Source organism: Microtus oregoni, unplaced genomic scaffold (assembly GCF_018167655.1).
Source record: "Microtus oregoni isolate MIOR12 unplaced genomic scaffold, Mior012 000020F_ref0000438, whole genome shotgun sequence".
Taxonomy (NCBI): Eukaryota; Metazoa; Chordata; class Mammalia; order Rodentia; family Cricetidae; genus Microtus; species Microtus oregoni.
In genome coordinates this window covers 22,340,234-22,356,789 of record NW_024543079.1, presented here as the reverse complement: position 1 = coordinate 22,356,789, position 16,556 = coordinate 22,340,234, and the positions used below count along the sequence as shown (strand labels likewise).

Genomic DNA, 16,556 nt, shown 5'->3' with positions numbered 1-16,556 from the left:
TGGAGGAGGACAAATGATTTGTCCATAGAGCTCATGGGATGACAGCTATATTGGCTTTTGTGTGTTACCTGTGACTATTTTTGTGCCTCAGTTACAAAGCTGAGCATCTTAGCCAAGATTGTGAGGCCTAGAATGTATAAAATCAGTACCATATGAGCCCTTCCCAAAAGCCTCTGCTGGTCCTGTTCCACATGTGTTTACCTTACCAACACAATCGTAAGAATCACATCAAGTCTTTGATAAGAATTTAGATTCCTAAATCCCACACCAGGCAGGCAGAATCAGAAGCTCCAAAGTGAGTTGGGGCATGAGTCCGAGATTCTACAATGTAACTGGTATACTGTATATACTCATAATTTATCTAGTCTTGGCTAGATCATGCTGGCCTCGAACTCACATAGATCTGCCCGCCTCTGTCTCTCAAGTACTGGTACTAAAGGTGTGCACCACCATCTCTAACAACTTTTTATTACATTTATTTATTTATGTATAAAAGTTAGAGCATACCAAGATACATGTGTGTAGCAGGCTTTCTTTGGGGCCACGAACCAACTCCCAAATCATGACATGGAGACTTAATATTAGTTATGAATACTCAGCCTTATCTTATGCTTGTCCCACTAGCTTTTATAACTTAAATTAGCCCGTTTCTCTTCATGTGCATTTTGCCTTGGGGCTTTTTACCTTTCTTTCCTTCTGTGCGTCCTATTCCATGTCTGGCTGGCTGGCAGCTGCCCAGCTGGCTGGCCCCGGGCATCTCCCTTCTTTCTCCCTCATTCTCTTCTCATTCTCTCCTGTCTCCAGCCTAGATTCCTCCACCCACTTTATTCTCTCTTCCCGCCAGACCTGTCTGTCTGTCTGTCTATCCTTGCCTCGCTGTTGACTGTTCAGCTTTTTATTAGATTAATCAGGTACCCAGGCAGGCAAAGCAACACTGCTAAATGAATGCAGCATAAACACATGCAACACAGCTTTACAGAGCTAAGTAATGTTTCACAACATCCACAGCATCTGTGTGGAGGTCAGAGGAAAACTTTGTGGAATTGGTTCTCTCCTTCTACCATGTAGGTCCCAGGTATCTAACTCAGATCGTCTACCTTGGGCAGCAAGGACCCCAGCCCTGGGAGCTAGTTTTGGCTATGCATCAAAGACAGGCATCTAGAAATGGCATAGCATCAGAACTTCTCTTCCAGCCCCATGCCAGACATTAAGTCATAACCCTTGGGGAAAGGCAGGTTAATGTGGCTTCCCATGCTGTCCTCTCCACTGCTGCCTATTAGAGCCCACTTCCAGATGGGCAGTTGCTAAGGACTCCTGGTTTCGCCAGTCTTTCCTGCTCTACCTGCTCACTGACTCTCCAAACAGAGGAACCCTAGGTTGGAATCTAAGAACTTGGACTTCTGTCCTGGCACCGTCGGTCCTGACTTGGGAGCTCCATGATTTCTGACTTCCCTTAGATTGGATTTCTCATCTACTCTTTTAAAAACAAAATAAAACAACAGCAGCAAAACTCTCTCCTTTGTTTTTCCATTTTAAATTGGCATATAGTGTGTGTACATTTCGTAGATATGGGTGATATTTCAAAACACTGTATAAAATGTAACTAGCACATCTCCCATCTGTCACTTCTTTTGTGTTTGGATCAAAGTCCTTTCTACCAGCTAATTTGAAATACCCAATTAATGGTTACAACTATAGTTATTTAAGTTCTGTGCTCTAGAACATTTGAAACTGTATCTCCTACCAACAGCGCAGCTGTGCCTACTAACTCTCTCTCCTTCATTTACTCTTAGAAAGGTATCCAGGGTTTTGTTTGCTTATTTGTTTGGTTAGTTTTTGTTGTTGTTGTTGTTGTTTGTTCTATTTTTCTTTGATTGAAAATAGAACTTTTTTATACAATTTATTCTGATTACAGCCCCTCCCCCAACTTCTCTGAGATCCTCTCTTGCTCCCCTCCCATCCAAATCAAATCCTTTTTGTCTCTCATTAGACAACAACCAGGCATTTAAACAACAATAATACAATAAAACAAAAGCAAAACTTAATAGCACAAAACAAACAAGGAAAAAAGCCAAATAAAAAGCACAAAGAATACATATAGATACACATACACACACACACACACACACACACACACACACACACACACACACACTCAGAGATTTGTCATACAGGAAACCCATAAAAACACAAAACTAGAAGCCATAATAAATGCTCCAAGGACCTGTGCATCAGTTCTGCGGTCCATGTCCACACCTTGTCTATGTCCATTTTTGTCATGTCTTCCTATCTGTCTTCTTGCTCTGTAGGCCAGCTCTGTCACATGGAATGAATTAACACCTCTTTCCCAGGTGACCTCCAAAATTACAAAGAAGGAGCAGAGCGACGTTAGCATATCCTGACCACTTGCTTTGGATGGCGTTAGTTTGTCTCACTATCAAAGGGCTAGGCGACCACCTTCTGTGTGGGAGGTGAAATTGTACCTTGCCAAGTCCGGACAGAGGTTCTATCTGTGGTGATTTGAATAGGGTCATATCTTTGAATGCTTCGTCCTTAGCGAGTGATGCTGTTTGAGAGGGATTAGGAGGTATGACCTTGCGTTAGAGGAAGTGTGTCACTGAGGTGGGCTTTGGGGTTTCAAAAGCCCAAGCCAGTCCCAGAGTCTCTCTCTTCCTGCGGCCTGCAGACCCAGATGTAGAACTCCAGCTACCGTGTCTGCCCAGAGGTTGCCATGTTCCCCATCACGATAAAAGACTAAACCTCTGAAACTCTATCAAGCCCCAAGTAAATGCATTATTTTATAAGAGTTGTCATGGCCATGGTGTCTCTTCACAGCAATAGAATCCCATTTTGCCCCGAGTCATACAACATGGCAAAGTGGGATTTATTCTTACTGGCTGACACAAATACTAGAGAAGTCATTGTCATTATTTTATTTGTTTGTTTTTAGACAAAATCTTATTACTAAGCAAACCAAGCTGGCCTTCCTGCATCTGCCTCCTAAATGCTGGGCTTAGTGGTGTGCACCACCCTATCACATATCTGTAAAGAACCCGAGTTTCTCTAAACTACGGAGACCTGACTGGAAAGAGGCCATTTCTTACCTAGAACATTTGTTCGGGGTCACATGAAAAACTCCAGCCGTTGTTCAAAGGTGTGGGAGCTCTAAGGCCAGAGGGAGACAAGAAAATCTAGCTCACTATGACTACTCTTGAAGTCAATGGTTAGCAGCCCCTGAGGATGAGCGGGACTTCTGGGAAGTTAGCTAAGGGCACCTCCCTCCACCCCAACAAGTGCTCATGCCTACCAGGGAGATAAGGCAGCACCAGCGAATGACTTGTTCATCTGGAGGCTCCTGAACAAGGAAAGAGTCAGTCTGTTGTTTAACTTTCTAGCCAACGTGGTTGACCTTCCAGAGTGTAACCTCAGTTAACCGGAAGTACGTTGTGTGTCATTACTGAAGTTCACAACAGAGTTCACATGTCTCAACCCCTTGGCCACTTAGCAGCATTTCATGGCAGGGATGAAGTCATGAGGGAAGCTGTGAACATTCATTTCCCTGTGGCTGCTGTAACTGGGGCGTTTGACTGTCCTGCTGGGTCCCTGCTCCCAAGACTCTGAATGCCAAGCCTGTGCATCCCATATCTGAGTGACGAATAAGTGGGGTGGAGTTTTGAAATTGGGGAAATCAAGAAGTGATTATCAACAGGTCTTAAATCTTAATTTGGCTGTAATACTTATAATGTTCTGCTTAGAATGATTACATTAAGATATGTACATGTAGTTTTCCTTTTATGGAATCGACTTAGGTTCAATAAAAACAAATATAAGTTCTGGTATAAGTACTGGGTTGATTAAGTTCCCCAATCAGAATGCCCTTTATAAAGCACCCACAATTCTCTGTCTTCATTACAGAGATTATGTTCACTGGAAGGAGACTGGTATCGGCTTACAGATGTCTAATCCTTGAGAGAGGAAATAGTTTTCTCATTATTTTCTCTAATTATTTTTTTAAATTGGCAATAACCATAGTAACTCACTGCATATTTCACCTTATTGGTTTAGTTGCCACTTGAACTAAATTTACCCACAATTTGGCCTGCAATGAAATTGAAGATATTTCACCAAAAGCTACCTACCTATGAGTAGAAGCAAGATTGGGGGAGGGGGTGGTAGTGAGCATTGCCTGCACTCCTGAGCTGCTTTGTTAGACCTAACATGTGCTTTTCTGGAAAGTCCACATGAAGTGCGGCGCAGGTGCCACTTCTGAGAGCTCCCACAAGTCCCCATCTGTTGATTCTGTGCAGGGCCATGTTCTCTAATGTCCCTCAACCATCTGGTTCTGGTTCCTCCAATCCTTTCTCCCCCTCCTCCACAGGACTCCTCAAGCTCTGCCTAATGTTTGATTGTGGAACTCTGCATCTGCTCCCATCAGTTGCTGAATGAAGTCTCTGTGGTCTCTTTGATGAGAATTCTGCTAGGCTCTGGTCCTACTACACTCTGCAGCTGGCACAAACTATAGGTTGAAGGTTTTATGGCCGTCTTCCTAGGAATTTTAGGATTGTTTATCTGGTTCTGTGAAGAATGTTGGAATTTTGATGGGAAGTGTGTTGAATCTGTAGACCACTTTTAGTAATTTCATCTACACACACACACACACACACACACACACACACATACATATACATGCTATACACACACACACATCAATTCTGCCAACTCATGTGCATGGGTAGTCTCCTGACCTTCTAGTATCTCCAATTTCATTCTTCAGTGTTTTAACCTTTCTGTTTAAAACATTGGCTCAGTGGGTTGTTCAGAATGCTTCAACATAAGCATGAGGACCTAAATTCAAAACACAGAATTCATGTAAAAAGCCAGGTGCAGTATTACAGGCCTGTGTATCAGCATTGTGGGGGTGGCAAAGACAGAAGGACCTCCGGGGTTTGGATCCACCAGCCCAGCACCAGACTCATTGAGAAACTGTCTCAAAGGAGACCATGAAAAATGATAGACCATGCCAGTACACATCATCTCTGACCTCTGAGTACACACGAGTATGTGCATACAACATACACACTTGCACATACACATACATATGCACACACATACACACACAAACACACACACACATTAAATATCATTGAAGATTTTATTGCAGATGTCTTTGACTTCCTGAGGTATTTATTTTTTATGATATTGTGAATGGCTCTTTTCCTTCCTCACTTCTTTCCTGGCAGGTTCATTACTGGTATATAGGAAAACTACTGATTTTTGTATGTAGATTTTGTATTCTGCTAATTTGCTGAAAGTGTTCCTTAGATCTAAGAATTTTCCAGTGGACTCTTTAGGATCTTTTAAGTACAGAATTATACTGTCTTCAAATTGGGATAGTTTGGCTTCTTTGTTATTTCTATTGCTTTTATTTCTGTTTCTCATCTTGCTCTAATTAATACTTCAAGCACTACATTGGATAAGAGTAGAAAAGCATGTCATGTTTCTGCTTTTCGATTAAAGGCTTTTATTTCTTTTTTCATTCAGGCCAGTGTTGGCTGTAGGTTTGTTAGACACCGCCTATGTTGTGCTGAGGTATATTCCTTCTATTCCTAGTTTCTCTATGACTTTTTTCATGGAGGAATGTTGAACTTGGTCAGAGGTCCTTTATGCATCTGTTGATGATGATCATGTGACTTGTGTCTTTAAGTGTTTTTATGTGTGGCCATGTATTTATTGATTTGTGTGTGCTGAATTATATTTGTATCTCTGGAATGAAACAAATTTAGTCATTAGGTATGTCTTCTTAGTATGTTCTTGATTTGGCTTGCAAATATTGAGAATTTTTGCATCTGTGTTGTGACTTCTTAGATTGTTCCCCTTTGTTAATATTAGGCTGATACAAAAGTAGTTACAGTTTTTGCATTATTAAAATTCTCCATTTGATATTGTAATGCATTCTTAAGTAATTGTGGTTATGTTATACATCACTCCCATGAGCTTTTCTGACTTTATTTTTTATTAATAATGTATTACTTTCTGTTTATTTCATATTTATTTTAGACTATAAAAATGATGTTAAACTAAAAGCAAATTCGAACCACTTTCTTTTTTGTTTTTTGTTTGCTTGTGTTTTTGTTTTGTTTTGTTTTTAAGACAGGGTTTCTCTGTGTTACAGCTCTGGCTGTCCTGGAATTCACTTTGTAGACCAGGCTGGCTTCGAACTCACAGAGATCTGCCTGCCTCTGCCTCCCAAGTGCTGGGATTAAAGGCATGTGCTACCACAGCCTGTCTTTAAACTGTCTTCTTCCTTGAGTTCACAATGGGTCTTAAAGCAACAGAGACAACTCATGTCGATACTGCGTTCAGCACAGGAACTGCCAATGAGCAGGCAGTGCAGTGGTTCTGGGAGAGCTGCAGGGCAAGATGAGCATAGTGGCCACCAGCGAAAGCTGACTGCGGCCAAATGAGAGCAGTGAGTGAAGCTGATTCTTTTATTACTAACTGCGAAGTTGCCAAAGAACTCAATATAGACCGTACAATGTCTGTCTGGCGCTTGAAGCAAACTGGATAGGTGGGAAAGCTCAGTGAGTCCATGCCTTATGAGCTGGCTTCAATCTTTTTCCAAACCATCATTTTGAACTGCCATCTTGTCCGATGCTATAGATCAGCAATGAACTATTTTTCAGGTGGATTATGATTTGCATCAAGAACTTGAACTGGCTCAGTTCAGTGCTTGAACAAAGAGAAAGCTTCAGAGCCCTTCTCAAAGCCAAAGGTGAAGCAAACGATGGCATTGGACACTGTTCGGTGTCTACTGCCCTTCTGATCAGCTGCAGCCTTTAGACGCCATCAAAACCATTACATCTGAGAAGTGTGCTCAGCAAGTCAGTGAGATGCACCGAAAACTGCATCACCTTCAGCCAGCGTTGGTTAACAGTCATATTCACCAGAACTTCCACCAACCATTGCCTCAAGCTTTCGGTGTGAGAAAATATTTTCACAGCCAGAAAGATACAGGAAATGCTTGAGGAGTTCCTCAAATCTTGAATCACGTGTTTTTACACTACAAGAGTAAAACAACAACAACAAAACACACCTTATTTCTCATTGGTAAAACTTTATTGATTACAGTGGTTCCTGTTTCAGTTAATGAAGATATGGTTGAGCCTCATCATAATGATTTAACATTCATGTCTGAAACCACAGTTCGTGTTTCACACACCTATTATTCAGTGACCCTCATTATGTCTTCTGAATAACTGTGATTGGAAGGCTACCTTATGAATCATCCAAATAGTCGCATTATGCTGGCTTATTTGCGTTTTCTATTTGCTTGGTAAATAGACTTTTATTGCTTGTCCTGCGCGCCTACTGTAGTCCAGCTGAACTCCTCAGATGCAATGCTTTGAATATATTGGGTTTTCTAAAGTCATGTTTACAAAGGACTATGGAAATGTTCTGCCAATGCAGGGCACATAAACTGGAACTAGCTTTTTACACTTCTCTTGTTTTTCTGTTCCTCTTGTCCACAGCCTAGTCTGTGGTGGCATGGGTGTCATCTGTAAGCTCATTAGATGTGGCAGCCCAAGACACTGCCCCACAGAATCCCAATTCCATGTATTTTCCCCTACTGCCATTCAGAAGAATGTTGTTTTCGCTGTCCTGTGGGCAGAATCCCACAGAGTTGAAGTAATTACTACTTTATTCTGTTCCACTATGGCTATTTCTATGCTTCTGTGTCTTACGATATTTTCTTGTATTGAACAAGTCCTGTTTCTCTATTAATTTCAAAGCCTTCCTATATCAGCTCCAAGGCAAAATAAATCTCTTGAAGAGCCTAAGATGGTACTAGAAAACTGTAGAAATGATTCATGGGATAATATTGACTGGAAACAGCCCTGAGAAGTGTCCCCAGGACCCTCTGTCTACTGTGGTTCACAAGAGGCACTCTTAGGCACCATAAAGCCCATACTGTCCCTTCTGGTACTAACACTGAGAAAAGTTTGCTCAGAAATGACCAAGCCAATCATGTCAATGCACACCTTTAGTCCCAACACTCAGGGCAGAAGTAGGAAGATCTCTGAGTTCCAGGCCAGTCAGGGTTACAGAGTGAGATGCTTTCCCAAAACATACAAGCAACAACAACAAAACAGAAACAAAACCAAAAACCCCATCAATGAACAGAGCTTCAGGCTCCTTAGTTAAGATATGGAGCCTTCATTTGGTTGAGCAAACTGAGGCAAAGAATAGACTAGAACCAGGAAGTTGTATAGCTCTGATTCCGAGTGACCATAACCCTGTTATCAGGTCCCACGGTTCCACTCAGTATCCAGCCCAGCTGTGGGCACTGGCAGCAGCCAGCCTAGGGCCAGTGGCTTAATTACACTCTTTATCTTTATGTTTGTCTGAGGACATCTGAAACCTTCAGTGTGGCCTGCCACTAATTAGGTGACTCATAATAGTCAGTGCTTGCTTGCTGAGCTCAGAGCCAACCCCCATGAGCAAACTGATTGTGACCGGGTCTCTGTCATTGCAGCTAGGGGGTGTGTGCACCCTGGTTGCTTGGTTCACACCAGGGCCCAAGCAGCATGAAGGCATGCTCATGTCCCCTTCCCTGCAGCCTAGGGAGCAAAGCAGTCAATTGAGACAGGTGGTGGGGCAGGTCATGTCTTGCTGGGTTGTAGTGTTGGAGCCACAGAGGGATCACCAGGGACCCATACCAAGGTCAGGCTGGTGGCTGAGCATGGGAGGAGCTGCAGTGGGGAGATCATGCTAAGCATAGAGGCTCAGCCTCCCACGCTCCCCCTCCCACCATCCAGTAGAATGACAAGACGTTGATCAATCAGAAAAGAATGAGCTGGGACACCTGGTCCACAGATCATAATCAGGCTTCCTAATCCTATTCCAGTATATAAATGTAACTAGTATTAAATGAGACTATCTTCATTTGCTAAAGTTATTATTCCTGCTCCTTTCAGAAGTATTCCCCATCTTTTAATACCAAGTTTACACACTCTTAGAACCAGCCCCCATGCAATCTTTTTAAATCAATATTATGCCTTTCTTGAGGGCAGGAGTTAGCTTATCATCATTCTCAGAGGTTCTTGATGTTTCCTTAGAGTTGAGGGTGCTAGGTATAAGGTATACTCTTCAAGACCCACAGACCAGGTACCCAGGAACTGAGTCCTGTGCTCAGCCTACTTCTGCAATTGGATACTTTTAAAATAATAACATTGCCCCCATCTTGGTTTATGTTCCTTCAAAATGAGCTAAGAACCAAGAACTATGGTGTGGCGTGGGGATAGTCTAGGAACTGTCTGACAAGATGGCGCTTAGACCGAGGAAGGACGAGGGATGCCCCTGGCAAGCATAGTTGTCAGATGGCTATTGAGTAGCAGGGTAGCTGAGGCCCCCATCCTGGTAGGGCTCTTGGAGAGAGACAACTGAAAATGGTCCCTCTGTGGGGTGAGGACACCCGAGCATCATCACCCTACCCCTGTCCTAGCTGATGATTGGTACCCTGGACTGTTCTTCCAGCATCCTCCTCCAGTTCCCTTGTTTTGAGGATGCTCTTTGGCAGACAGGGGCAGGGAATGCTGATAGCTGGCAAACTATTTTCAGGTGACCAGTTGGGCCAAGATGCTGTGACCAGACCCCAAATGATCGACTAGAGTACCCCTCATGTTCCCTATTTTCCTCAGCTTGTTACCTATGTTGTATCAATAATCTTACAATTGCTCAGACAGCAGAAAAGCAAGGGTTTGGCAAAGAGGACTTTGTGCCACCCTTGTGGTCTAAAGAGTTTCCTATTTGTCCCCCTTTACAAGGTCACAAGAACTATTTACTAGGATTAAAAAAGATGTATTGACAAATACAGTCCTTTGCTTCTTTGTTGTGTGAGAGGTCAACGCTATGACCTACCCAGCACCTTCAATAATTCCTAGAGTCTGTGTGAGATGTAGATCCTCAAGTGGGTCAGGACCAAGTCAGAAACCTGTAGGGGAATCTGAAGGTCACTCCATTTTGAGAACCGCTTACTTGGGAGGTCTGTGAAAGAGCCAGCACTCTCTACAGCTCATGCAGTCCAGAAGGACGGGCCAGTGTCTGCTGAGGTCTTTATCCTGGTGCAAGCAGAACCACATACAGGTGCTCTGGGGGAAATAAGGAGCTGTCAGACTGGGCTCTGTCAGCATCTGACACTGGACAGAATTTGATGGGGAGACACAGAAAGATCCTGCCTGTGAATACAGGCATGGGAGCCCTCGGTAGAAGTGACAGTGGAGAGCTCATCACAGTCCCGTCACTATGACAAAATGTTTGAGAAAGATCTGCTGGAAAAGAGGACAGGTGTCTTCTGACTTAGGTTTCAGAGGTTTGAGTCCCTGGTCTCTTGACTTTATCACTTTGAGCCTTGGTGAAGGACAGTCTCATTGCGGGGAGCTTGTGGTGGCACAGGTGCCCAGGAAGCAAAGAAAAGGAAAAAGGGCTTTGGTCTATCTCCCAAAATCTCGTTCCTTAGGATCTAGTCAGTCTTCCTTCCTTCTTCGTCTTCCTCCACCCTCTCTCCTTCCCTCCCCCCTCCCTCCCTCCCTCCCTCCCGTCTTCACTCTCTCCCTCTCACCTTCCTTTCCCACTTCCTTAAGATTTCACCCCCTCCTTGTAGTACCTCAGGTTGGAGAGCAAACCTTCAGCATGTGGGCCCTGTGGGGGACATTTGAGATCTAAACTGTAGCCTGTGGCTGTCCTCTCTGGATGGCGGGACTTCTGTGAGTCACTGCATGTAATCCCGACCAGATTAGACCATCTCGTGAGAAAATGACTCTGAAGACCATATCTATCTCTCTCTAACTATGTACTTAGAAGATAATTCCTTTCAAAGAAATAATCCAAAATTAATCCATTAATTAATTCAAAATTTGAATTTTCTTATTTTATTTCAACAATGTGTGGTGGAGAAAATACTGCAAAGGATTCCTAGACCTGGGGTTAATGTTGAGTGATCTTTCTGGAAGCTCCAGACCGTGCATAGGTGAGCCATTTGGGTGGGGGTGAGGAGAGCTATAGAAATAGAGTTTCTGGGCCTCCAATTCCTGGTATTATAATTCAGTGGGGATGGAGTGGATTCCAAGGATATGTGTGTTTGACAGACTCCAGATAATTCCGCAGTGCAGATGGATTAGGAACCATTTATGTAGACATCTCCTCAAAGTTGACAGATCTAGCTGGAAGGGAACTACTTCCCCCCTGTAATTGTTCATGGTAGGTAAACTAGTTTATGGGTTTGTTTTCTAAAGCACATTTTCTAATTCTCAGGAAATAATATAACGTCTAACTTACATCATTACTTTAGTGCCTAGCAAGCCTAATTATCATGCCATCATTGACATGATGGAGCCGAAGTCATTATCCCGGTTCCAGTATTTACATATAAATTGGACCTAGTAGAAAGCATTTTGCAAAAGCCACATGCTGAACGGATCACCAGTTAAGACAGGAGCCCAAGAAGTAACTGCCAAACATGAGGAAGCCAGCCCATATGGTGTTAATAAAGCTTTGCTAATGGCCATTATTGCCCAAAATATGAACCTTTCTTCGTCATCAGAAGTGATATCACTGGTTCTTTTAGTCCCATAATGCTTTGCTTTTGGTCGTGTGAACCTGACTGACTTGTGCCTTATGTTTTGCATTTCTTGTGTACAGAACTTTTCTCGTTTGTCTTACTGTTATCATCTTGGTATTTATCGCTTGTATTTATTTAACATGTATAAACATGTACTCAAAGCATGAGTACACTGTATGAGACCATTATTAATCATTTCTTATAAAATGTAAGGAAAAACACAAATTCAGTTCATTTTAATCTGTTTTGCTGGAACCCCCAAATTTTATTCTCATCATTTTCCAAACATATTTTTTTCCCCCATTAAGGACTCGTGAGTTGCCTTTGAGCACAGGTACATAAACATTTCACCTAACGTCCTGAGTCTCTAGATGTTCCCCACAGACCATGACTTTGGCCATCATGCCCCTTCCTTGACAGATCCATGGGAACTCCAGAGCACACCCAGGTCATATCTGGAAGATGGCTGGGCTCAGGGTAGGCTTGTGAGAACAGCCTGCTGTCTCCTTGCTGCAAGGACTAGGGACAACAGGAGGCTTTGGTTCACCACCCACAGTAGACCGAGGCAAGGTTGTCCCCAATACTAGAGAGTAGAGTCGGGAAAGTTTTAACCTCTATGTCACCCCACAAACCCTCACCTTCTTCACGATCTACAAACACTACAATTTTCTGCATTTGTTTCTACTCCATCCCGGCACCTCTGGCTATCAAAATATGCCCAAGCACATGTACAGACAGTTGTCCTCTCTTTTCTTGTCCTATATCTACAGACATTTATTTATAAATCTTTTATTCCCAATATTTTTGTACCACCTTTCTGTATTAGTTATCTCTATCTATTCGAGCACTCAGCTTTTACTTTTACACCTGTGGTGCCTTGTTAATCTGTGGCGTCTATCACGTGACCTTCCCCATCCAGGTCATCCATTCCATCCTGCAGCAGGGCAACAACATCAGCTGAGTCCCACCCAGTTTGTTCGTCTGTACTTGGAAGGAAGCATGAGGATTAAGAAATGGCAGGTAGAAAAAACAGAAGTACAAAAGAAAAGACAGAAACACAGATGGCATCGGGAGGGAAATTCAGTGAATACTGAAAATCACCCGTGTGTATTTTCCTTGTGCTTATATACCCCAATCCAAAAGGTGGGGGAGAAAGCAAAGGACTGCTTTAGATGATACAAGAAATAAACAAAGCAATTACCTGTTTCAGTACTTGGAGCATCAAACAACTATGTCCTTAGTTAAGTACTCTAACAGACATATAACAAATACACCATAGACCAAGCATCCTATAGGCAGCCACTCCTTGGTCAAACCTCCTGTCTTAAAAATGAAGGAACAGGAATAAGCTTGGATTCTCTGATCTTTGTTCAAGGTGTAATGGATCCACTTCTGTGGGCCAAATTAATACTCAAAAGACCAAGTATCCACACCCAAGATCGGGGTATCTTGTTTGTAGCCACACAACAGGTCAGACCTGTTGTCAATAACTTTGAAAGAGCAAGAGTAGCTCAGACGCTCAGACCTTTACTCAAGGTAGCACAGACCCACATCTGTGGGCCCCCACATTTTGCGTGTGCTCAAAGTCCTCCACTCAGTCCCATTTGGCTCTCTTTCTTTGCTCTCCCCCGACGATCAGAATTCGCCACTACTGACAGCTCTGTGGCTGTGGATGCAGCCAATGGTATTTTTTACTAGCTGAACAAAAATGAAGCAAATATCTTGAGATGTATCAAAAATTCTCTCATGGTCTAGACATACAAACAACAACAACACACACACATACATACATACATACACATACACACACACATACATGCATACACACACACACATACGCATCCATGTATACACACACACGAACCACTGAAAAGTTAATTTTTTTTCAGGGAAAAACTGGTAGATTTTCTTACTCTGCTCTTTGCTTATAACAGATCTTTGCTTGGACTTGTTTTCAACACATTTGTCTTCTAATTTTGGAAATTCACAATAGTCCCCACTCTTTCCCTCCCGTCTGTAGCATTTAACCATTAATTGTGTGCTACTATCTTACATCTTTAATATGGAGTTACATCTGAGTTGTTCTTTGACTTGTAAAATACCCAGTCCGGTCCCATATCTGTGTTGAGTTTGGATTTATTGTCATCTGGAAAATATTTTTGTCACTGTCTTGGACAATTCTGAAAGCAGAGGTTTTAGTAAATTAAATTGAAACATTTAGATGGATGTGAGGTAATTATTTTTTTTCGTCTACATTATCTGTTTGTTCAAATAGAAGCATTAATAAAGCCAGTTAATTAAATCACTCGCCTTGGCTGGCTGCCTGTGTCATGCCACACACACAAAATCAGCAAAAAAATATAAAAATTAATGAGTGAGTGACTAACAGATTGAAAAGCAACATGAAAAGTTCTATGTGTCCTTTTCCTGCTTGCAATAAATTGGCGGCGCGTTCCTCTTTCTTTGTGGGATAAGGATGTTTAGACCTAATTTTGTAGCTGTCCTTCTGAAACTCGGAATGAAACCCAATACCTTTTACTTATTTCCCTGGATACTCTAATCCCTCCCTGCTTCACAAGCATCTTTGAGCTGTTTCCTCCCTTTGTATCCACGGCAACGTGAAATCCCCACTGGAATTATCTGCTGCAAAAATACAGGTGCATTCGTGTAAGGTTTCATTGGCCTGCGCACTTAACTTGAACTTTTCCCCCTCGCAATATGGTGACCTTTGATTTTGGAGCAGAGGGCTCGCAAGGCTGTTAGATATTGTTGATGTACATTAAGCCAACACCACTAAATCTGAGACCCAGGTTTTTTTTCTGGGACTCTGCTATTTGTGCCCTTTCCTGTGGTGTTTGCGCCAAAGCCAAGCTGCACCCAGTGACGTGCTGCTCTGTCTGCAGGAACTTTCTGAATATTCATACATAAGCAAATGTGAACTCTGAAACATTTCATCTCAATATTTCATCCCCAGCACTATAAACTTTGCACTTGAACTAAATCAAATCAAGTATTCAGATGTTGCCGTACCTAACTGCATAGAAAACTACCAGAGCAAAATATGAAATCGGAAGGAACACATGAAAATGCTGTGTCTTTCTGTATGCAGACACGAAAGGGCGGGAAGCGTAAGTGAGCGGTGAGAAGACTGATGTTACAAAGAACTAAATGGAAGGTTGGATTAGCCCTTGACCATAAAGACTTACATACCATGCTAGTGAGTCTGAACTGATCCTGGCAACGAAACAGTTACTATCCATCAAAAGTGTTCTGTCGGAACATCCTTGGGTACCATCTCCTTTCATCTGCACAGCTCCCCTAAGACCCATTAGGTTCTGCCACTCCAATTTACAGGTAAAAAGGTTAAATAACCTACCTGAGGTCAGGACTCCGGCACTAAGGGTCCAGCTAAGACAGTGTGACTCTCAAGCCCATGCGAGCTCTTTACTTCTCAGCTCTGTTGCTACCAAGGTAGAGTGCAAAGGCTGGACTCTCAAAACCAGAAACCCTGACATATGATTGAATGTAAAAATATGCTTCCAATGGCTGTGTGGATGGTCAGTTCTCACAATGTATTGTGAGACTGGCAGACGGGGGCCTTTAAGAATACAAATTGGTGAAAATGACCAGACACAGTAACTGGCCTGGGGAGTGGGAATGGCGACAGGAAATGGAAGATGAGCTTCCAGATTTCTAGCATGAGAGATGGTGAGTGAGTTGGTCATGACTTTTACAGAGAAAGCAATGGGGTGGGCACTGCCAGGAGCTCTGTTTGACTGCATATTTGATCTGGAATGCCCTGGAGCATCCTGATTTGTACATGCTGAATCTGGGATGACCCTGGGGCCATTTAGAAATTAGATCTATAGCTCAGAAGAAACATTAAAGCCATAGTCAAGCGCATTGTGGGAAACAGGTAAGATGGTGGTGGATGAAGTCACCTGGGGAAGTGGGCATGAAGCCCGGGATGGTTGATGAGGAATAAATGTACGAATGAGGGAGAGCTAGTCAATAGAAACGTCATGAGAGACAGCTTTTAGGCAGCAGAGTGTGGCCACGGCTCTTAGGGTCACCTACATAGTCCCCACTCTTGACCCACCTGTCCCAGTGTCCCTTCCGCCTCCATCCTCTGGGCTCAAGACTGCAAAGGCACACCCTGTCTTGCTAGTCTCTGCATGACTCTCTATCCCTTTCAGCTCCCATAATCCTGTGCAAGCCTTCCTTTTTGTTGCACGAGACTTTGTGGAGCATGTCATGTGTTTTTTGCCTAAATTCCTGGTTCATAAGGTTCTTTTTTTGTCCTCACCCCATGCGTCCTTCACAAGCTGATAGGAGTCCAAGTCAAGACTGCTATTTGCCCCCCAGGATTCATTCTGTCCTGTGTGCTTAGTGATAGCATTCAGGGCACTCTGGTTCCTAGGGGGGAGGAATAATCACTATGTTTCATGAAAACCCGTGGTTTCCAACTTCCTTTGCGAAGACATGTGGCAGTGGCAGGGAGCTCGGCTAATATAAGCAGAAATATCACTCGGGGCTGCCTGATAGGCTCTTTAATACATTGTCCTTCCGGCTGTTGAATGATGTAGGAAGCTGTTGATTTGGAACTGGCTCCCTCACTGAGCCAAACTAAACCAACGTGAGTTCAGTCATCGTCATAGCAAAGGTAGGGTTCCGGAGGCTCGCCAGCCAGCTGACGTGTGCTTGTCTAACCTGCGTCGACTACGCGGTTTTCTATACGTCTCTTCTGGTCCTCTCCAAACGCAGTCTGTCACCATTGTTCTCGGGCACCGCTCTAGTTTCTGGGTGCCGCCCACTTGGCACATGGTTTTTTCTTTCTTGGCGTACTTGAACTGTACTTGATATAATTGGCTGGAGGAATCCTGCCTTTTAACACCACATTTCCCTCCTTCTGCCCATAATATTAACACGATGGGTGGAG

General features: G+C 43.2%; 1 protein-coding gene across 1 annotated transcript in view; it reads left to right on the top strand.

Annotated features, from left to right (window-relative positions):
- The window catches only part of Cfap61 (cilia and flagella associated protein 61), a 275,906-nt gene that overhangs the window by 160,468 nt on the left and 98,882 nt on the right, over positions 1–16,556 (top strand). The window lies entirely within an intron of this gene.